Below are 23,467 nucleotides of genomic sequence, written 5' to 3'. Positions count from 1 at the left end.
AAGTTCCCTCCCTGGCATCTCCAAGATAGGGCTGAGAGAGATTCCTTTCTGCAACCTTGGAGAAGCTGCTGCCAGTCTGTGTAGACAATACTGAGCTAGATGGATCTATAGTCTGACTCAGTATATGGCAGCTTCCTATGTTCCTATGAACCAAGATGAAGCAAACACATCCATCTTAATACGACATCATAATGTATGGTAGGAATCTGTCGACATCTTGACAAAAAGTACTTGCAGAAAGACATTGCACTAGTGCAAAATGGTCATGCTAGCTAGTTGTGCTAAAGTGTGGTACTTGTGTTCCAGACTAGTGCTGCACAATTGCAAGCATGCTTGTGCAACAGTGCACAACTATGCATGTCTGATTTCTTTTACATGAAAGTTAAACAACAGTTGTGCAAATTAAAAATTAAATTTAAATTAAAAAACAGTTTCGTGCAACTATACAATCTTATTTTGCTAGCACAATATTGCTCATTATACAAGTGCCTCGTTTATCAGGATGTCAGCCTTGGTTTTTATTTTACAATTTCAGTCTATTTCACTACCATAGAAGTACTAGGATATAAGCAGACAGAGCCCAGTAAACATCAGTAGGGATTCAATTGTCTTAAAGCTGTGTACTTTAATTTAATTAGGTTGTTATCAGGATGTCTGAAAGTAGTATATGATGCCCTCCAATCTTGTTCTCAAAATCACATTTCCTAAGTGCAAGCAATCTAAGTAGCTTAAAAGAGCAGTCTGGAAGTTGAATTGCTTTATTTTGACCATGATTAGTTTTGTGAATGCACACATTTCCCTTTTGCCCCAAGACATGAAAGACAACCAACAGCATCTGGAATTTAAAATGGGAGCATTGCTGTATTTGATCTGGATAAATTAACTAAATTGAACTTCAAGGTTTGGAACAGATACCTCCTTCCCAGCAATCATGCCAAAAACAGCAGTGAGGCACAGTCAACCCAGAGCTTGGTGGCAGAGCATCTGCTTTACATGCAGAAGGTCCCAGATTCAATCCCTGGCATCTCCAGACAGAGCTGGGAGAAACTCCTACCTAAAACCTTGGAGAGCTGCTGGCAGTCAGTGTAGACCAGCCATTCTCAACCTTGGGTCCCCAGATGTTCTTGGACTTCAATTCCCATAATCCCCAGTCCCAATGGCCTTTGGGTAGGGATTATGGGAGTTGAAGTCCAACAATATTTGGGGACCCAAGGCTGAGAACCCAAGGTGTAGACAATACTGAGCTATGGACTAATGGTCTGACTCGGTATAAGGCAGCTTTTTATGTGCCTATGTACATACATTCCCCCCTGCCTACCATGTAAGTGATCAAATAGCATCCTCACAGCTGCTCTATTTCAAGAGGTTACTACTGGGGTGCTAAAGAGTTTGCTCCATGTCCTAGTTTTCAATGAAGGAGTGTAGCTATAATTGAACATGTGAGGGACATATGTCCCTGGACCTCTGGGGAAGGGAGCCATCAGTTGGGTGACAGTTTGCTTTTCATTCTCTCCCTCCTGCCTCTCCAAAAAAGAAAGTTGGGGGCAGGGACCCATCTTTTTGTCCCAGGGTCCACTCCAACCTTGCTATGCCCCTGCTTCAGTGGGTTGATAGGCCCTGTTTAGCTAAAACACGAATATCTGAAAAGAAAAATGATATCTGATTGGGCTGAGTCAAGGCAGATTAAAATGACATTTCCCAGTGTTCCAAGAAGTTCCCAGGGCTTTGGGGCATGCTGGGCCCTTTGTTTTTCCCAGTGTTCCCTGCTCCTGGCTTTCTTTTGCAAAGTAAGTTTGGGAAAGTGGGGGAAACTGGGGCAGGGAAGGCAGGCATCAAGCTAGACTAATTGTGAACAAAGCTGAGGTTCAGACGGGAGTTCTCTTGGCTCATAATTGGCTCAGCTTTTCTGAAGTGGGGGAGCTCATTTCTGAATATCCACCCCCAAACAAAATTGGGCACCATCTCTACTCGAACACTGCAAGCATGAAGAGCTACAGGCCAACAAAAACAGAAATCTTTCACTGCCCTAAACCAAAGTAGGATCAAAGAATTGTTCCAGGACTCAAAATAGATAATCAGCTGAGCTGGTCCAGAATGATCCCAAATTCCCAATTCAGTATTTAACTGACTAAACATGGAGGAAATGATTCATATTTTGTCAGCAAGCTGCTGTAATACAGATGTATACCGCATTCCCATCTTCACCTCAATATACTCCCTTGGCCATGGGCAAATATGCAGGGTCTTTCTACCTTCTGCAAGCTTTTCCTATGCAGTTAGGAATATGTGGATATAATTCACATGTTATAGCCAATGCACAATCTGTGTGCAGTATATGCACATACAGATCTGCCAGCACATACAGTTATTCACACACTATATTCAACATGTTTACAGTAGTACACTTCTTATCTGTACACTGCATTTGAGAGAGCTTCTACCCAGGTTCACTTTTTAAATGGGCCATTTCGAGGCTTCCGAGCTCGGAACAGAACACCCCTAAAAGGTGGGGCCTGTTCCGAGCTTGGAACAGAACATCCTGCTCTGAGGTGGAATGTTCCAACCCTGTTCAGCGTGCCATTTCATGCATGTTTGATGCATTTTGCATTCCACTCCAAGCATTTTGAGTTTGTTTTGTGCATGTTGCATTCCATTCCAAGCTTGGAACTGAAGGCAAAATGTGTTTCGTGCACACCCCTAATACAGACAGACATTTGTAATAACACAGTAAAATGTCTTAATATGGCTTATGACTAGTTATGACTATATTTAGGATTGTGCTATGCATGACACAATAGCCAGGAGTACAAGAGTCTTCTTCAGGCATTATGGAATTGGGTATAGAGGTGGAATGGAAGTGTGCTGACTATACTGACACACTCCTCAATCACATCCGCAGGCATAGCAGGGTTCAGCATTCAGCATATCTGAGAACAGCAGATAAGTCTCAATGAACATTTTTTCATGCACTCCAGAACCCAGGAAACAATGAATGAGTAAATTGGGAAATGGGATTTTTAGTACTAGTCCTAATGATGTTGAGGCATTTGGATTCAGAATGGGTAGGGCCCCCAGTAGAACACTATGGCTTGTGATATGATGTCAGTTGGGTGGATTTACTAGCCCAGTACGATATTGCTGTGATAATATAAGGTCAGCAAAATGCTGCCTGGTGCATGGCTGTAAACAGCCCAGAGACGTAAGTTTTGGGCAGTATAAAAATGTTAATAAATAACTAAAAAATAAAAAAAAATAGTACTTGGAGCACATTGCATAAGCTACATAGCTATTTATTTGTTCTCAGTTCAGTTGAAAGTGCTAATTCCTAAAGTCCGTACATATGGGTGGGGTATAAATTAATTAAATAAATAAATAAATAAATAAATAAATAAATATGAACATAGGAAGCTGGCTTATACCGAATCAGACCATCAGTCCATCTAGCTCAATATATAGGTGGACCCCTTTATCTGTAAGGGTTTTGTTTCTGTAGATTTCCGTGGGTAACGAAACCATGGATAACGAGGAAACCATGGATAATGAGGCATTGGGACAACGGGAATTGTGGGGGGAGGACTGCCTCATTTTATATGAACCAGTGCAAGACTCAGTATTGTCTCAATGGCCCATATGCACTGCAAATACAGCTGGCAGGCACTGGAGGCAGTGCCGTACCCACCTGAACGAACAATAGTGCAGGAGCAGGAAAATGGTCTGGCTGAAAGAGTTCACCCTGAGGTCCAACCCAAGCCCTGATACCAGGCTGAAACCTAAACCTGTCCGTTTGGAAACCCTAGAGGCCAGGAACACTGGAACCAGAAATCCTACAATCAGCACTCTCTGGGCCCGAGCCCCACATTGAACAGTCCCCTTTCACACCAAGTAATTTGTGCTTGACTTCACACCAGTGGAAGCAACAGGCCAGAAGGGACTTGACGGTGCTAATTAGTCCCAATGACTACCCATTTATATCTCTATATAGGCAGGGAGGCAGAGCCTGGGATATTTAGTCTGAGCCTGAAAATATTTAAGGCTCCATTCCAGCTCTGGCCTTTGTTGAAGCAAGTTGCTCACTTGGAGCTCTCCAGAGTTCTGCAACCCCAACTTTCTTGCCTTCCATCTCAACTGCGGAACATACAAACAAGGCCTTCTCAGTTGTGGTGCCACTCTCCCTGGAGAAATATAACATACTCCCTCTCTCCCTGCTTTATAGACAGGCTTTTTCATTCAGACAAGCATTTGGCATGTATTATTTACTACTCTTTAAGCATCTTTAATGCTGTTTTAATTTTATTACTGCTGTTTTATTGGTTATGCTTTATAATGATGTTTAGTATTTTAGCTCTTGTTTATGTATACTGCTTCGAGTACATTTTATATAGAAAAATGGGACAGTGAGACAGACAAAGGGAAAACATACATGCAAATGCTCCAAAATATTTTCTTTCTAACAACTAAGCAGATAAATCAAACAATACTGTGAACATTTTCACCTACTTAGATTTTATAAATCCTCGGTTTCAGTTCCATAAATTTTGCTTTTCACCCCTTTAATACACATAAATAATTTCTGCTAAGATGTCCAGCTGCTCCCAATTTTGATGTTAATACCTGGTTACACATACATGCCCTTCTATATATCACAGTGAGCATTTTGAAAATAACATATAAGTTACTAAGAAGGCTATAAATTACTTGATCTTTGACAGCAATGTTCGATCTTTTTGTGTGTAAAATGAGTGCTGCTTAGATCTGACCATATTTCTGTTTGCAAGACCCAACACACTTTGGAGTTCATCAAAAATATATCATCATAAGAGCAAATATACAAAGGACTTTCCCTGACCTGTCCCCTTGTGTTTTATATGTCTGTATCTCACAGTCTCTGTGGACTCATTTTGCCTTCAGTGCTGGTGTTTGGAATGCTAAATTTCAACAATGGCTCCTGCAAATAAAGGGGGATTTTAAGATCCATCTACTTTTTTTACCTAGTTAGTCCAAAGTGATCACCAGAGTTTTCATTAAATACTACTACTGCTATTTTGAACTACTTTGACTGTTTTAATTGTTTGGTTTAACTATTATTTTTACTTTTGTGTAAACTGTTGTGAGACGCCCATTTTTGGCGGTATAAAAATGTAATAAATAAATAAATAGGAACAGTTTTGAATGCAAAAGAAGGATTTGCATCCCTGAATGTTTGCAGCAAAACCCTGGAAGCATTACTGCATGTTAACCAGCTCCACCACACACATGGTTACAGATGTTGATATGAAACACGACTTCTGCTACTTCATTGGTAAGGAACCAAAATGTTAAATCTGGTTCTCCTGGAGTTCTTATAATCTTAAGAAAACACATGTAAAAGATAAAGAGGCGCTTCACACGATCGGTGTGAAGTGCCTGAGGGGGTTCTGCAGGGAGAGCGGGCTTAGCCCACTCTCCTTGCAAATGAGCAGTTGCTCGTAGCTGGGCAGCCGGATCAGCCACCTACACAACTGCCGGATCCGTCACAGAGTCGACAAGGGTGGTGGGGATCGGGGGCCACACGGCTCCCGGAAGTTCCAGGATGCCCCACGCGAGCACGCAGGACATCCTGGAGAGACCTCCGAACCTGGGAGGCTGCTTGCAGCCTTCCAGTGGGGGTCTCCTCGTGTGTCACCATGGTGCAGAGCCACACCATGGTGGCACACGATCTGAAAACCCAGGTCAGCGGAGTGCTCACTTTGCTAACCTGGGCTAAGGGGAGGGCTACTTTGGCAGGCTAGCCACCAGAGAACCAACAGGCTCTCCCGCGGCCCTCTGGTTCTCACGATGGGGGAAAACCGGGCTGGGCTTCTTTAGCCAGGTTTTCCCCCATCATGAAAATAGCCTCAAAGTGAATTTCAATTTGTCTTCAAGAATAAAACAGGTTATAATTCTGTCTTACATTTCTTGCACTCTAAAACAGATTCACGCCTGCCCCAATGGACATATATGTATATAATATCAAAAAACTTTAGTCCATTTCATGGAACAATAAAATAATTGAATAATGTGGACATATGCTCCCAGAATGCCTTAAAAAAATCTGAGGAGATCCTGCTTCAAATTATCTTGTCATCTGAAGTTTAGTGGATAGGAACATAGGAAGCTGCCATATACTGAGTCAGACCATTGGTCTATCTAGCTCACTATTGTCTTCACAGACTGGTAGTGGCTTATCCAAGGTTGCAGACAAGAATCTCTCTCAGCTCTATTTTGGAGATACCAGGGAGGGAACTTGGAACCTTCTGCTCTTCCCAGAGCAGCTCCATCCCCTGAGGGGAATATTTTACAGTGCTAACACTTCTCGACTCCCCTTCATATGCAAACCAGGCAGACCCTACTTAGCTAAGGGGACAAGTCATGCTTGCTACCACAAGAGACCAGCTCTCTTCTCTGGATTATCTCTTTATTGAAGACTTTTTTTAGTAGTGATGGTAGCCCTATCAAATACCAGAATCAATGAGTCTCAACACACCAGCTATCTTCAAGCCTTCATTCTTGTATTGTTGTGCTGTTGGCTGTCCTGCCAAGAGTGTATAGACTTACAACTAAACTGTGGTGCTAGCCATTGTGGATGTCTGGGTTGGTGAAATGTGGCCACACATGTAGAATCCAAAACTATGATGAAAACTGTCTTCTTTACTTCATGTGAATTCATCAAAGCATGAGATGTCAAAGTATGAGAGAATCCAGCTGATGTTAAGCACCTTTAAGCTCTATTTATTTCAATGGGAAACTTAAGCATATACTTATATCTCATCCATTGAGGTCAACAGGACTTTAGCGGTGTTTAACTGTGGCTGGATTGCTCCACATGTGAGTAAATGTTTCCTATAGTTGTATAACCCACCTTAAGTGGTACAGTGAGGAAATGCTTGACTAACACACAGAAGGTTGCCAGTTCGAATCCTTTCTGGTACTATATCGGGCAGCAGTGATATAGGAAGATGCTGCAAGGCATCATCTCATACTGCGCAGGAGGAGGCAATGGTAAACCCCTCCTGTATTCTACCAAAGAAAACCACAGGGCTCTGTGGGTGCCAGGAGTTGAAATCGACTTGATGGCACACTTTACCTTACCTTTACAGTTGTATGAAATTCTTCAGTGCAGCAAAGCTGAATTAAAGTTTTAAGTCATTTTTAAAAACACAATTATGAACAGGAAGATACACGTCATGACAATTATGTGTTTCCTCCAGCAACTCTGCTTGTCATATCCCAAACTCTACTTGCCCAAAATAAGGTTTAGGCACTTTAATCTGAAAGAAGCCTTACTTTGGTGGAGTGACCAGACCCCACCCTCCCAAGAGTGTGTGTGTGTGTGTGTGTGTGTGTGTGTGTGTGTGTGTGTGTGTGTGTGAGAGAGAGAGAGAGAGAGAGAGAGAGAACGAACTAACCTTTTTGTGGAAGGTTAGCATAACCAAACATGCTAGTAAAGCTTTATATTTGGGGCTGCACAGGAAAGTTCACGACAAATAATAGTAAAGGAAACAGAAAGTAAAGAATGCAAGCAGCACTGAGACAGCAGACAAAACATCCGTAGAATGTCTCTCTCTTCATCCCACACACTATATACACAGACTCTCAAGTGACAACCTTTCATGAGCATCTGCAGAACACTAGAATACAGTTACGCTTATGTGCCTGAAGCTGAACTAAACACAGCACAACTCAAGGTGTGGGTGATACTCTTATAATCTACTAAAAAAAAAAAACAGTTTCAGTTTTACTCTGGGCTCCCAGCATTACCTTGCAAACAGAAGCATATATAGAAGTGTGCTAGATAGGTGTTTTTCTGGTTTGTAACCATAAGCCTCAGTGCTCATATGGAGACTTATTACTTTGAAAGTTCAACTCAGAGTCCACGGTGGGCATTCCCGATGCACGTTCATTATTATTTTGTGGGCTCTTGAGCTATCTTTTCAGCAAATGAGATCTTCTTGCCATGACATGGCCTACATTTCCTCTCTCAAGGCTGGCTAATACACACACAATGCACAAACATGATGTTGCTGCTGCTTCTGTTCAACTTCATTCTGCATTTACTGTTTCAATTTTTAGGTCTCCTCTTAGCCACACTCTCAAAGTGACAAAGAATAAGATTGCATAATTGTCATGGCAGTTCCGTTTCCTCTTTGCTGCCATTCTACCATTAGTCCTAAACAAGTTCAGCTGCCCTCCACCCCCACTCACCAGGTTACTGAATTTTCTGAAAGAAAAGATAGAATCCAGAACAGCTGAGGCTAAGAGAGATGATATTTAAACAGGCAGGCTGAAAGACTGAGGAGAAGAAAGGAAACTCATGTTGAAAGTGGTATGTGTGTGCAGGGAAGGGATGTTTAGCAGTTTTAACCTGATTAATAAAACAATCACTTTATTACCTTGTCTGAGGTCTCCCTGGGTGAAGCTTTTCCCTTCTGGCCACTAAGGAGACTTTCCTAACAAAACAAAACCGTTGCATATTACAGGCAGTGATTGACTTAAGCCGCTCCGGGTTAAGACAAACAACACTTAAGACATTGGCAAATTGCCACCTTGTTCCAACTTCACAGGGAAGAGGAGGCTCTGCTGATCTGAGCTTGCAGAGGAATGGGCTGACGCACCCATCCAAGGGGCTCCCGCTACCACCACTGCTCCTTCTCCTCCAGGCACAGCTGCTGCTGAGCTGTGACAGAGCAAGGGAGACAGCCCAGCCCGGTCCCAGCCTGCATGCCACTTCCAGCTCATCCTCCTTCACACCCTAACCACTGACCAGAGGGAGGAAGTGGAATATCCAATTGTCTCCATTCCTTCCACAGATAAGTGAAAAACAGCCAGGAAGGGCCTGGGAAGGCCAGGAGTGGGAGGCAACAGGGAGCAACTTCTCATTCTCCACAGCTTTGGCAGTTGCAGGGTGGGGGGGGGGGGAACAGATCTCCAGCCTTTCTCTGGGTTCAGGCACCAAACCCTCATTTATAATATTTTCCCCCTCCATGGGAAAATATGTTCCAAAGTAGATGTTTATTATATTTATTTATTTTGCACATTTAGATCTAAGACGCTCTTTTCAGGAACTAATTTTATTTAATAGGTTTATGGTTTCATGATGTGGAAACTAGGGGTGTTAACAGACCGATTTTAGTTGTTTGGTTCAAATTCAGACCAAATCCGAACCGAACCTCTAGTCTGCGAACTGGTTTGGTCAAATCAACCAGTTCAAGGGGCTATGCTTGAGTGAGGAGGCTGGTGGGGAGGCCAGGGCGGCGGCAAGAAAGCACCTTTAAAAGTAGTTGTAAGGTGCTTACTGGTCCAGCACTCCCTCCAGTAGCCCACCCATGAGCAGTGGTGGGGTTGCTGAACAGACTTGGCCTTCACAGATGCATGGAGGCCATTTGTGTGACCACGTGAATTTGTTCTTTTTAATTCCTCCACAATGTCATAGGAGCATAGGGACATAGGAATCTGCCTTACTCTGAGTCAAACTATTGGTCCATCTAGCTCAGTATTGTCTACACCATCCGGAAGCGACTTCTCCAAGGTTTCAGGGAGGAGTCTTTCCCAGCCCTACCTGGAGTTGCCTATGATTGAGCCTGAGACCTTCTCCTTGCAAATCAGATAATCTTCCACTGAGCTACAGCCCATCCCCTGATTTATGAATGTTTACAGATGCACTGAATTAATTGCACATTCCAGATACAAAAAACAGTATTTTGTGTGAATATATATATATATATATGATGAATAGCAGCAGATATTCTTCAGGTGTTAAATTAAGAAATGCTGCTTTTTCTCTTCTTACAATTTTATCTTCTTACAATTTTCCCTTTTTCTCTAGCAAAATTGTGTTGTCCATGACACTTTCCCACCCTTTCTCACTTTCTGAATTTTACTTTTGCCTCACTATTATTTCTGTGTCCCCCCTTTGAATACTAGAAAGCATCATAGCATTCTGTAGTACTTCCATCACCACACAATCCATCATACCAATTTTTACCTCAAACATGTCATTTTGAAACTTTTTAACATCACCTCTAATTTTGTATGAGAAGTATAATATACAAAATTGATTCAAAAATCTATTTTCATCATCTGAAGGAATCTGCTAATCCCCAATCCATTATTTCAAGCTTCTTCTTTCAAGCTGCTTCTCTTTCACCTGTGCTCTTCTTTTCTTTTACATGTTATTTCAAAATGAGCATAAGATGACTTTTTATGAAAAACATTTATTTAATTAATTTATTTATTTATAATATTTCTATACGCCTCTGGGCAAGCAGGTTGTTTTCTTAGCAGGATCTTTAATTTATGCAATCTGGAAAAAATGTAGCGACTCAATAGTCAAATGCTACTGGCTGTATTTATACAAGCATTTGCCCCAATGATGTTCCATGAATAAAACAATGAGATGGGGACAAGATTTGGATAAATACTTGGAGTTCTTATTACTCTCCTGTGGTATAAATAAGTGATGCCTATTTCCTCATGAACTGAAAAAAAATTGGAAAGGGGTATGCTTCAAGTTTGAATTCAAGTCAAACGCTTAAATGGCTTTATTGATTGATTTGATTTGATTTGATTTCTATACTGCCCTTCCAAAAATGGCTCAGGGTAGTTTACATTAAAACAAAACAATTAAAATCAATTAACAGTTAAAAACAGAGACTATAAAACACCATAAAACAATTATCAGTTAGAACATTCAAAAGAGTTTTAAAAACCTGGAAAACCAAGTTACAACAAGTTAAAAACATTTACAACAATTTTAAAATCCGGAAAGGCCGGGCCAAACAGATAGGCTTTGAGGGCTCTCCTGAAGGCCGATAATGATTTCAAATTATAGATTTCTGCAATGAGTGCATTCTACAGCCCCAGAGGAGCTACAGAGAAGGCCCACCTCTGAGTCACCACCAGACTACCAGTGGTAACTGGAGACAGACCTCCTCAGATGACCTTAACGTGTGGTGGGGATCATGCAGAAGAAGGCACTCTCTAAGGTCACTCGGACCTAAGCTGTTCAGGGCTTTAAAGGTAATAATCAGCACTTTGTATTTTGCGAGGAAACATATCAGCTGCCAGTGCAACTGTTTCAAAACAGGCATAATATAGTCTCTCCAGGTTCCCCCAGAAACCAATCTGGCTGCCACATTTTGAACTAACTGAAGTTTCCGAACTACGCACAAAGGCAAACCCCTAATTTGTAGGGGTGTGCACAAATCAATTTTTTGATTGAGCAAAACAATCTTAAAAATTCAAATCAATTCATTGAACCGGCTGGCCATTGCAAGCTGATTCAATGAATCAAATTGAAAATTCATTGAAAATTCGCAATTCGCCCATAGGGAACAATTGGGAACTCAAATCACCCCATTGTTTCCCATGGGTAGATCCTAGGGACATCAAATTGGGTTGGGTGGTAGGGCATGATGGGTGCTATCTACTACTCAACCCACAAAAGAGTTTTTCAAGCAGGGAATTAATTTTTCTTAACTTTCCCCGAACCCCCCATAGGATCCTAGGGTGAATTTAGGTTTTAATTTTTTTTTAATTGCCTGCCTACCAGTTTCTTTTGTGCATTGGGTGGTAGGTAGCACCCACCACGCTGTGCTACCTAACCCACCTTGGTGCCCCTAGGATCTACCCATGGGGAACAATGGGATAATTCAAGCATAGCTAAACAAGCAGAGTACACTGTGCACACATTTTGCAACCCTGACCTGAAAAACAACCCTGCAGAATAGAAGCAGCAAGCACAGTCCCTCCCATACAATACATTTTGCAAAACACAGTCCAAAGATGGCAAAAAAGAATCAATGACCCAGAATCCACTGCCAGCCACAGTGCCTGCACTGCTGTAACTAGGGGTGTGCATGGAACTGTCAGCAGTGTTTCAGTATTGATTTGAGCCCAATTCAAACCAAACCACCATCCATGCACCAGTTCATTGGAACCGGCCAGTGGTTCAGTTCGAGCTGTTGAACTGGGTCGAACTGGTATGCCCCTATTTGACACAGTTCAAGTGCCTTGCTTGCAAAGGGGAATATGGTAAGAATTGCCCTTTACAAGCAAAGGGGATTCCCTAAGTAAAAAGAGGATCAAGGAGCAAGCAGGCGGGCAAGAGAGAGGGCACCTTACTGGTGGTGGCAGTGCAGCAATGGGGGTAGCAGTGGCTCCTCAGCACCAAGGGATGAGTGCTCTCCCCCCCAGGGCTCAGAAGGGCTGGGGCTGAGAGGCAGGGCAGAGAGGGGCTGCCATCCCCCGCCATTGCCAAGGAGCTGCTGCTGCTGCCACTCCGCCCGCCACTCATAAGAACATAAGAACAGCCCTGCTGGATCAGGCTCAAGGCCCATCTAGTCCAACATCCTGTTTCGCACAGTGGCCCACCAGATGCCGCTGGAAGCCACAGGCAGGAGTTGAGGGCATGCCCTCTCTCCTGCTGTTACTCCCCTGCAACTGGTACTCAGATGAATCCTGCCTTTGAGGCTGGAGGTGGCCTATAGTTCTCCAACTAGTAGCTGATGATAGACCTCTCCTCCATGAAGTTATTCAAACCCCTCTTAAAGACATCCAGGTTGTTGGCTATCACAACATCTTATGGCAGAGAATTCCACAAGTTGATTATGCATTGTGTGAAAAAGTACTTCCATTTGCCGGTCCTAGATTTCCTGACAATCGATTTCATTGGATGACCTCTTTTTCTAGAGTTATGTTAGAGGGAGAAGAATTTCTCTCTATCCACTTTCTCCACACCACGTATGATTTTATAGACCTCTATCATGTCTCCCCGCAGTCATCTTTTTTTCTAAACTAAAAAGCCCCAGGTGTTGTATCCTTGCCTCATAAGAATGGTGCTCTAGGCCCCTGATCATCTTGGTTGCCCTCTTCTGCACCTTTTCCAGTTCTGCAATGTCCTCTTTTAGATGTGGTGACCAGAATTGTACACAGTACTCCAGGTGCAGCCGCACCATAGTTTTGTATAAGGGCATTATAATATTAGCAGTTTTATTTTCAGTCCCCTTCCTAATGATCCCTAGCATGGAATTGTCCTTTTTCACAGCTGCCGCACATTGAGTCGGCACTTTCAAAGAGCTGTCCACCATGACTCCTTGAACCCTGTTTTACTTAGATAATTCCCTTCACTTGTAAAGCTTGGAACGCTGCAAGGTAGATGAGGTGAGCCCCAGGTGGGCCTCTCCATAGCCACCCCTAGGCCTGGAACATGCTCTCAGCCAATTTAGGATATTTCCCCTCTCTGCTAAACTTTTGGAGAGCAATAAAGACACAACTTGATTTTGATGACCGTTCTAATGGCTTTAAATTGTTCTTACTGTTTTGATTACCTGTTTTGATTGATCTTTTAAAGGTTTAATTTTGTAAACTGCCTAGAGAAAAAATTATTTGGCAATATAAAAATGCAATAAACACACAAACTTGTCTATTGTATATTGCAGAACCAGCTACAGTAGTGCAATATGTAGAGCACTGTAGCATAGCAATACAGATTTCACTATTGAACTCACACTGCAAATGCCTATAGAATGTTCATAAGTGATCTGTACACTGCATAATCTGGGTGTTAGTGGTTTTGTAACAATCTAGATGACATGGCAGCTAAATAATGTCATGCTAAGACGTTGCTTCTTATATAGGAAGTTGTCTTATTCTAAACCAAACCATTGGTCCATCTAGCTCAGTATTGTCTACACCGACTGGCAGCAAGTTCTCCAAGGTTTTAGACAAGAGTCTTTCCTAGCCCTATCTGGAGATGCCAGGAATTGAACCTGGGACCTTGTACATGCAAAGCAGATGCTCTGCCACTGAGCTATAGCTCCACCTCCCAAGGTGGCATACATGGGTCTCCCATCCAAGCACTGACCACACCAAGACCTGCATAGCTTCAGCAAGTTAGCTGTATTCTGTGTCCTTAGACCATGCTCTGGAACCCAGATCTTGTGTGTTCTCGTGTTCTAGTGAAGCGGTCTTCTGGTCTTGGACACTCTTGCTTTACAAGTGGCAGTGCCTCAAGACATCATTTTGTCCTAGCAGACACCAACATACAAAGACAGAACCTGATATGGACTTTTAAGTGCATATAACAGCACCAAAATAATCAAGAAACCTGTAGATTGGGAGAAGAGGAGAGATAAAATAGAATTTAAAAGGTATACATCTGAAAGTTTGGCAAATAATCCTTGAATGTTTATATAAGCTAACTTAATCAAAAGCTACCTAAATTTAAAGAATATATGCTAAAATTAGCAATTTATAGCAATTTCCCTCCTTCTTAAATGTAACATGGTTTCGGCAGCATTTGGATTTCCCCCCTCAAAAAAGACTATTAAGTATCATGTCAGAATAGAAGATCATATAACTGCAAAGGAATCAAATGCACAAATTCCCTGCCATTTCTAATTCAAGTTAAGGTTACTAAATCTTGTGGATAATAGATCTTTTATCCCAAGAAAATCTGTAGAAGTCACAAGACACATCATTAAAATGCTTCCAGTTCATTAAGAAGATATTTAAACATGTATCATATGTTCGATTTAGTAGAAAATGCCAAGAACAAAGAAAGCAATGTAATATAACCTGAGCACAAGCCATTTAGGTCCAATTCTTATATCCACTGCTCCATCAAGAAAGTGATTCAGAAAGGAGGGAGTACCTTGACTGCTACACCAATATGATCTGAGAAATCCTTGACATTACATTGTCAATAAAGCAGGCACCCATCCAAATACTAAGATTGGGACCACTGCACCAGATTTTCCATCATGAAAACACTGAGATACAATGGCAAGGGAAGTATCACAAGTTCCACTTTGCTTAACTTTGTGCATACAAATTTACAACTGTTTCTTTCTCCCATTTGCAGTTCAAACGCCATTTTTTAAAAGGTGGCTTTTTCAAGAGGTGATTCCAGCCAGTCAGGGATCATGCAGATAATGTGATGATGTAATCACATCATGCAGCCAGATTTCATTATGACACCACAAAGCCAAATCAAAGTAAGAACACAAAACATTGCACTCACTCTGAATAGTCTTCTTGACAATGCCAGGCAGTTGGTCAGAGCTGGCTATGTGATTACATCACCAAGCCATATAAAAGCAAGAGCAATGCTTCCTACCCCTCACTTTGAAAGGGCAAGCATCTTCATCTTATTTCACAGATCCCTCTGACAAATCACCCCAAATATGGGAGGTTTGCATTTCACAGAGAGGAAAGGTTTTTGCAAAGTGAAAAAGAACTCTAAATATTTTGACTCAGCCCTACTTGGGATGACTATCTATTGTGATCATCTGACAGATATTACCAAAACTGTGTGCAGCAGACTGAGCTCTCCAAATTTTCTGTGGAATACAAATAGTTGCTAGTAACTCACCTGGTTTTCTGAATTCCATTTAGTCCTTTATATTTCAAAAAACTATATGAAATTCAGCAATCTGGAAGTTTAGGTCATAAGGTCAATACCAAATGTTTTTGCTTTTTATACAATAAATTTCAAATGTAGTTCTGGAAACAGAGAGTTCATCCATTCCTCACTGTTATGATGGTTTATCAGTATTACGATTTGTATTATATTTATTATAGGTTTGTATATTGCAAGAACCCCCTGGGTGCTGCAATATATGCTGTGAACTCTGTTTAAAAGACACATTGCTATTATCCCTCGTGCTCCTGTAGAAAAATATAGGAGAGCACTCGAGACACCATTGGAGAGGGGGTTAAACCTGCCCCCGGTGGCCCTAAAAAGTAAGAATCAAGCCTGCTTTTATCTGCACAGGCTCGTCCTGGTTCTTGTTTCTCAGTCACACTCGAATGGGATGGAACGTTGGGATGGAATGTTGGGAACTGGCTTTATATAATTATTTCTACGCCATTTCATTCCAAGAGCTCAAAGTGGGAAGCAAGACAAAAACCATAATCCAATAAAATAAATAACTATGAAGCCAAATACCAAACTGCAACATTGAGTTTAGAATTACCTTCACTCCTGCTTAACCTTGGCCATTACTAACAAGAAGTCTTCATTGAAAACAGACTTCCCCCAGTAGGGGGCACCAGGAAAACCTTTATTTGTGCCCTTGCACCACTGAAGACATAGATAGTCTCATTATTTGGACATGGGCAAAACTAGATGGGTTTTCTCTGTTTGCTATGAAATGTTTTCCTCTGCCCACTACTGTTGTGTGTAGCCAACAGAATGCCTAGGAGAGGAGTCTGGCTGGGACCAGGCCTCCTCCTCATCCTACTTCCAGAAGAATGGTACAGAGGGATTGCATGGCAAGTGGCAGAGGCAGGGGGCCGCCATTCTTCCAGTTTTGTGGTACAAACACACACACACACACACACACACACACACACACACACACACAGAAAGAACACTCACAAACTCCAGTGAGGTACAAGTACCAGCAGAAAGATAGCAGCCACTCTTCTTCACTGGGGTTGTACTTCTAGCAGCAAACCTACAAGCTGCCCAGAGGACCGTTGACTGAAAACTAGAAGAGTAACGCCTGCATTCAGAATCTCCAGCTCAGTTTCTTCTTTCTCTGTGGCTGTTTCATTTGGTTGGCCTCCCCCACAAAAGCTAATGTATGGCAACTACCAGGCATGTAATAATTTGGTCATTGTATAGTAATTCCTACAGGGTTCCAGTTAAACCCCCGCCCTCTAAAAGTGAAGCTACTGCCAAAGGAGACAAATTTTTACTGCAGAACATAAACAGCATTCCTTTTTCTTCTTTACATCTGCTTCAAAACTCTAAATTGTCTTCAATTAAGCATAACATAAAATGTTTTTTGTTGCTATTTCACAGAAAGAAGCTGAAATTCCCAGAGAGGCTGTAAGTTTTCAGTGCTCTTATTTGAGTATTGAGTAGTCATAACTATTTCCCTGACAGGTCTGCCAGAAACTGCCAAACATTCAAAGAAAAAGCATTTTGCTTATATAAAACACCAACCAACTCAATGGAAATACAGCTGTGGGGCTGGTTCTCCATCTTCTCGTGTTTCATGTATTGATGGATAAAAATAACCAATTGCAATATGAAAATCTACTACCATGGCACAACAACATAACAACTTAATGAAGTACTTAAAGCAATTGCATGACACAGAGAGTGAAAATCCAATAACAACACAAAACAAAACTAAAGCTTGAGGCCAACTTCCCAGAGCTTGGCAATCTTATAAAACATGGGCAGCACCAAAAACAAAAATGCCCCATATAGTTTGATGCAGTAATATAAGAGGACAAGTTTCAAAACAGAAAAATGAAAAACTGTTTTGTACTTTTTACATCTTTAAAAACAACGCAGCTACCATTTTTCACTGCAAAATGCTTTGCAAAAGTAACATTTAGAAAGTTATATATGTATAAATCCTACCCATTTATTTCCTTACATTTGTTTCCAGGGTTGGAGAGCTAGATGGGCGATTGGGGTCCTTCCCCCAGTACTCCAGGTTTGGAGATGATAGTCCCGAGGGCCAGTAACAGCAAGAGTGCCCCTGGGTCCCCAAACCCATACAGACTGTGGGGCTATTCACACGTGCAGGCAAAACTGGGCTAAGGATGCGCCGTCCGGTTTTACCAGTGTGTGTGAACCTCCAGGAGCCATGTGGCTCCTGGCAGCAGCACAGCAGCAAACCCTCTTAGAGAGCCCACTGTTGAGCACGGGTTTGGGGTGCGAGCATGCCCTTAAACTGGGATTAGTGCTTGCGTGTCAGTGCTGCATGGATCAGTGTGGCACCTACATGCAAGTAGCTTCCCGGCCAGTGCCAGCAGGATCCTTATAATGCACTGTGCTCTCACAAGGTGAATTATGGGAGTTCTGGGGGCTGGAAAGATGCATCCCAGCCCCTGACCCTCCATGCTGCCAGCAGTAGCTGGCAATCATCTGGGCGGGTGATCCGCCCACCCAGTAAGGAGCCCTCAATTGCCTGCCAGGCAGGTAAGCATTTTAAAGCTTCCTTCCTTGCAGATTAGAGCCCTTTCTCTCTGATTGTGAGAAAGGGCTCAAAACCTGGCTTCTTTTCTATTAAGAGCCAGGCTATCAAGCCTTGGACCTCTGTTTCTGCTTTGACAATTGACTTTCTTGATCCTTTCAATGTGGTCCTGCTCCCTCTTAGAAGTGGACTATACTGTAGTGTCTTTATATTCCCTCACTTTAAATGGAATAGATTGCCAGATGCATGTATTCTGATGCACATCCAAACACACATTCCATTACTATTTTTAAAAACCCTGCACAAGAGCTTTCTCATCCAGCTTCTGTTTTTCAATTCCAACAAATTTGCACAAGAATGTGCATGTTCAGCCTCTGCCATTGTTTTTTTCACTGAGAAAATCAGACACACGGAGGCAGAAGGACAGTTTGATATAACTGCCAACAATCACCTGTGGAACTACAATATTGAGATTGGAAATTGAACCAGCCAGATTATTGCAGCATCTCCAACTAAGGGATTTCAGCAAGAGCACATCCTGGGTACAAAATGCAACCACTGGTATGCAATGATATGCCAATTAACTAGGTATTGATATATTTTTCTTAATTGGCATGTTTCATTTGAATTGCAGGCTTTTCTTTTTTTTTAACAGACCTCTTATTTTTCAGATTCCAGTTATTTTTGTCTTTTTGCTATTTTTGGCCTAGAGAATGGAAATCTAAATTGAGGATCTAATTGAAACTAGCAGAAGGAACCACAGGAAGTGACTGGGAATGTTATCAAGAAGTGATGCATCTTGACTACTGGGAGCCCTATCCAGACCTATTCCTGTTTCTAAGCATTTGAATGGCCTGCCATGAGTGCCCAGTTAGGTAAAAACTCAAAATAGGAACCCACAAAAACCACTGAAATAAAATACTATGTACGGAAATGAACAAAATAACCTCATGTCACTTTAACCTCAGCTGCTCAGGGTTCTTCCACACAAGTGATTTTTCGGTTGATTGGCGATTTAGAGGACTGGACTAAATTGCATCCAGTGGGTGGGTGGGGTCCCCTTCCCCAACCCAAATACTGCTAGCCAAGAAAGTTACAAGGACTCAGAGCCACTATTGCTTCAAAACCAAGCTCCTCCAAGTATTTCCTCTCTGAGGTACTTCCTGTTTTATTTCCTCTTTGAGTGCCACTGTCACCATTCCATGAAATTATTATTATGCTCTATCATCATTACAGTGGTGTACAGTCCCCCTCACTCAACCCTATCTGATAGTTTAGGCTGAAAGATAGTGACTGGCCCATAATCACCCAGTGAGTTCCATGACTAAGCAAGGTTTTAATACAGGTCTTCCGAATCCTAGTTTGACACTCAGTCCACTACAGGAAAAGTGAAGAATCACAGAATATTTTGCATATCCAGCCGTTCTACCTGGATTGTGGCAGTTCACATCCAGCTGGCCAATGGCTGTAGGGAATCTTCCATGCTGGGGATAGAGGAAAGCTCCCATAGCACACTCTCATATTAATTTCTATCATTTTTGATACAACAGGGCTCTTCTCCAGATTAGCAAGCTATAATATAACCAGAAGATGTGTTGTTTCTGGCTCACTTAGTAAAAATCTGAATCAGTCATGGGAGAGTCATGGAAAATTATAGTCTGAGAATTCAAGATATAAATACTCCCTCCCCACACACAGACTACAAATTTGGTTAATTCAACCTGGGCTACAGCAGATTGACAAGACCTGAAGGTAACTTTACAGATTTATAAGGCTAGGTCTTCTAGGTTAAACTCTTTATTTTAGGCATGATATATCCCTAAAGATTCCTTGAAGATGCTAGTTGTGCTGTATCATCATCATCATCATTTATTACAGTCCACAACCAGTCAGTAATTACATAATCAACAGTTACAAGCAACATAACTTAAAATACTCTGATATTAAACAATAATAAATAATACTAAACTACCAATCCACCACCAGAGTAACACATGTACCTTACATAACTTAAAGGTTAACCATTTGTTTCCTGATGTTACAAGCAGTGGCACAAAATCTGGCTACACAGTAGGTAATCTAGGCATCAGAGTCAGAAAGGAGTAAGTTTACATAAAAGTTGTCCAGCCTGCCTGGATAATGTAACAAAACTGGACCAACAAGAAGAGAGTGTATACTCAAAATACTCAATATAATAATACATGCCCCACAAACTCAATCATGCCTGAGCGGCAGGGGCAGAGCCATTGGGAATACGGCGTACGGTGAAATCTACCCTCCAAAACAGCAGAAGGCAACACATTAGACAAGCCAAAGTACAACAGCCACATTGATATACCGCTTTTCAACAAAAGTTTCCAAAATGGTTTACACAGGGAAATAATAAATAAATAAGATGGATCCCTGTCCCCAAAGGGCTCACAGTCTAAAAAGAAACATAAGACAGACACCAGCAACAGTCACTGGAAGTACTGTGCTGGGGGTCGATAGGGCCAATTACTCTCCCCATGCTAAACAAAGAGAATCACTACGTTAAAAATGTGCCTCTTTGCTAAATTAACAGGGGAGTAAAGTAAAGACCTGGTGGAATTTAGGGAAAGTAAGTTTGTATGAGTAATTAGCCGGGGATAAGACTTGTCTGGGATTTTCTACAACCATATAGTATGTAGTTCTGTCCTTTTGAAGCACAATATCCCAAAGGCGCTGATGGATTGATTCTTTGGCCTTAAAAGGGCCTATATGAGCCAGATCTGAAAGCAGGAACCCATAATACCGAAGTTTCTTCTTCACCACATTATCCTATCTAGAGGAAAAGCTATCCATTAAAGTAAGGGCAGCCAAACCAGAGGGGCTGTAAGTTAATTTAAGCCAATAATTGAAAATAAGCATAATTAAAAATAAACTGTTTAACCTCCAGGATTTGATTGTTCGGCTTCTTCACTGGTCTTTCCACTATTGTGTTTGGTGGTAATTTCAATCTGTACTCAATTTTTTAGGGTGTGATCTTATTAGAATAAATGGGGCTAGTTAACTTAAAGGTTTTGGAAAATAGAGGACTGGTCTTGCTGCAGTAGTCAGCATGAATTGTTCACTTTGCTAAGCAGGGTCCATCTGGGTTTGCATTTGGATGAGTTACTACATGTGAGCACAGTCTGCTGTAAGATGTTCCCCTTAGGGGACGGGGCCATAGCCAGGCCTGTCCTTAAGGCAGGGCGACCAGTCCAATCGCCCCAGCCTCCATGCCTGGAGGGGCTCCACGGCAGCGGCACACACTGGCAAAGTGTGTGGCAAGCCTGCCTCTCTGGTTGGCAGCCTCGCTTGCTTGGCTCATGCCTGTGCACCTACACTGCTCAAAATTTCAGCTGCACAGTCTCACCGCCAGGAATGAAGTGGGGGAATGGACTAGCCAACCGCCACCGCCGCTACTGCTGCTGTTGTGTTATGGCAACAGAATGGAGAAGCAGGAAGGAATGCCCCTCAAAAGTGAACATGGCGGGGACGGTTGTGAGGAGAAGCTGCCTCTCTCTGGAGTGAGGAGGCGTTCACTACTGAAAGGCAAGTGAGGAGTGCTGTAACAAACAAAAGGGGACAGGGAGAAAGGGATGAAGATATAGGAATCTCTCTTTGCTGAAAGCACTGGCAGGGCATCTCTCTAGCTCAGTCTTATTAATGCTCACACAAAAGTATAAGCTACTGCATTCAAAAGGCATATTCCCATTAAGCCTGCATACGATTTCAGCTTTACAGTGGAATCCCAAGTATGTTTACTGACGTAAGCCCTATCACTGGTAGCTGGTGAGTTTTGGTTAGTGGGGCTGCCGGTTGGTTTCTTTGTTTAAAAGAACCTTTTCCTCCTCCTCCCTCCTGTTGCTCTGCTTTGGGCAAACAAACTGTGGATGATCATTTATTTTTCCTCCCTGAACACATATCTATGTGGTGCCACTTTTCTCCCTTCTTTCCAAATGCTCCTCAAAACCTACGTTATATATATTACCTTGCGGGGGTTGGGTGGGCATTTAATCCTCATTCCCAAATGCAACAGAGATTTAATACCTGTAACGGTTGAATTTGACCACGTTCTTCCCTCCCTTTTCTCTCTTCTTCCTCCTTTCTTTTGTTTTCACATTGTCTGTTTTAGATTGTAAGTTTCTTGGGAGCAGTGACCTATCTGTTGTTTACAAAATTATGCATAGAGGAGAGAGGGTGGAAAGATAGAAATTCCCCCCACCTCTCCCAACACTAGAAGCAGGGATCCTCCCATGAAACTGATTGCCAGGAAATGTAGGACTCCACAAAAGGGAGTAGTTTTCCACACAGCACATAAGTATACTTAAATGTGAAGTGAAAAATCCAATTTTATAAACTGAATAAAATTGTAAAATTTACTTTCATTCCATATTAATGGGGTATGTGTGTGTGCATGCATGTGTGTGTGATCTATAGTGGCACACAATAATGCACATGTGCACACACTGCTTTGATACTGTCGCCCAGAATAGAACTCATTCCGCTCACTGATTAAAAAAATTAGAGGGAACATTGCTTCCAACTCTTCTGGAGGGGCGGTCTCTCTGCCACCCATATCATTAGCTTTGCCAACTCTAACTGAAGGTTGGAGACGTTTTCTCCCCACAATGTTTTTTTACAATATTAAACAATTTAAAAATCTCTGAAAAATATTTGTTTTCCATAGTCACCTGAAGATTTATTCCAGTTCCTGAGAACTCCAGGTCAGCCCTGGAAAGTTGGCAACCTTGCTTATTTATTATTATTATTACATTTATATCCTGCTCTTCCTCCAAGGAGCCCAGAGCAGTCTACTACATACTTGAGTTTCTCTTTCACAACAACCCTGTGAAGTAGGTTAGGCTGAGAGAGAAGTGACTGGTCCAGAGTCACCCAGCTAGTTTCATGGCTGAATGGGGATTTGAACTCGGGTCTCCCCGGTCCTAGTCCAGCACTCTAACCACTATACCATGCTGGTTCTCATAACAGGTTTCAATAAGGCACTCTGGCTGGAAGGTTGGAGGAGAATTATTATTCATTCCTACCCCTCTCCTGTGGTCTTTGCAAAACTGAGAAAAGCAGATTGATTTGTCCTGTTTTAATTTGAGGCGGAAAGCTTCACAGGGACTGAGGCCACAACTCAGCATTGAAGCTCAGACCTGGCATCTGCCATTAAAGTAGAGAGAATGCCTCTGAGGAAGCACAGAGTGTATTTCCTTCCTTTCTCATCCAGCTCCCATCCCTTTATGCAGCAGAGAGAGGCAAAAAGAAATGCTATGTTTGTGTGCGCGGGGGAGATATACACACACAAATGCATATGTGTAAAATGTGTATGTTTGTGTTTCTGTTTTACATATGCTGTATATTAGATCGAAATGTTAGGGGTTCCCCGCACATACTGATTCGCCCCCAGCCTTGTGTGCCCCCCTAGGGACGGCACTGACCATAGCTCAGTGGAAGAGCATCTGCAGAAGGTCCCAGGTTAACTTCCTGGTATCTCCAGGCAT

At 42.2% G+C, this 23,467-nt stretch overlaps 1 long non-coding RNA gene across 1 annotated transcript in view; it reads right to left on the bottom strand.

Moving 5' to 3' along the window:
- Positions 1 to 23,467, bottom strand: part of LOC128327818 (uncharacterized) — a 55,718-nt gene that overhangs the window by 4,737 nt on the left and 27,514 nt on the right. Inside the window, exon 3 of the long non-coding RNA XR_008308799.1 lies at positions 8,409 to 8,465. This is a non-coding gene — a long non-coding RNA (uncharacterized LOC128327818). The remainder of the gene's footprint in view (positions 1 to 8,408; positions 8,466 to 23,467) is intronic.

This window comes from Hemicordylus capensis, chromosome 5, assembly GCF_027244095.1.
Source record: "Hemicordylus capensis ecotype Gifberg chromosome 5, rHemCap1.1.pri, whole genome shotgun sequence".
NCBI lineage: Eukaryota > Metazoa > Chordata > Lepidosauria > Squamata > Cordylidae > Hemicordylus > Hemicordylus capensis.
Note: the sequence above shows the minus strand (reverse complement) of the source record. Positions and strands in the feature narration are given on the sequence as shown.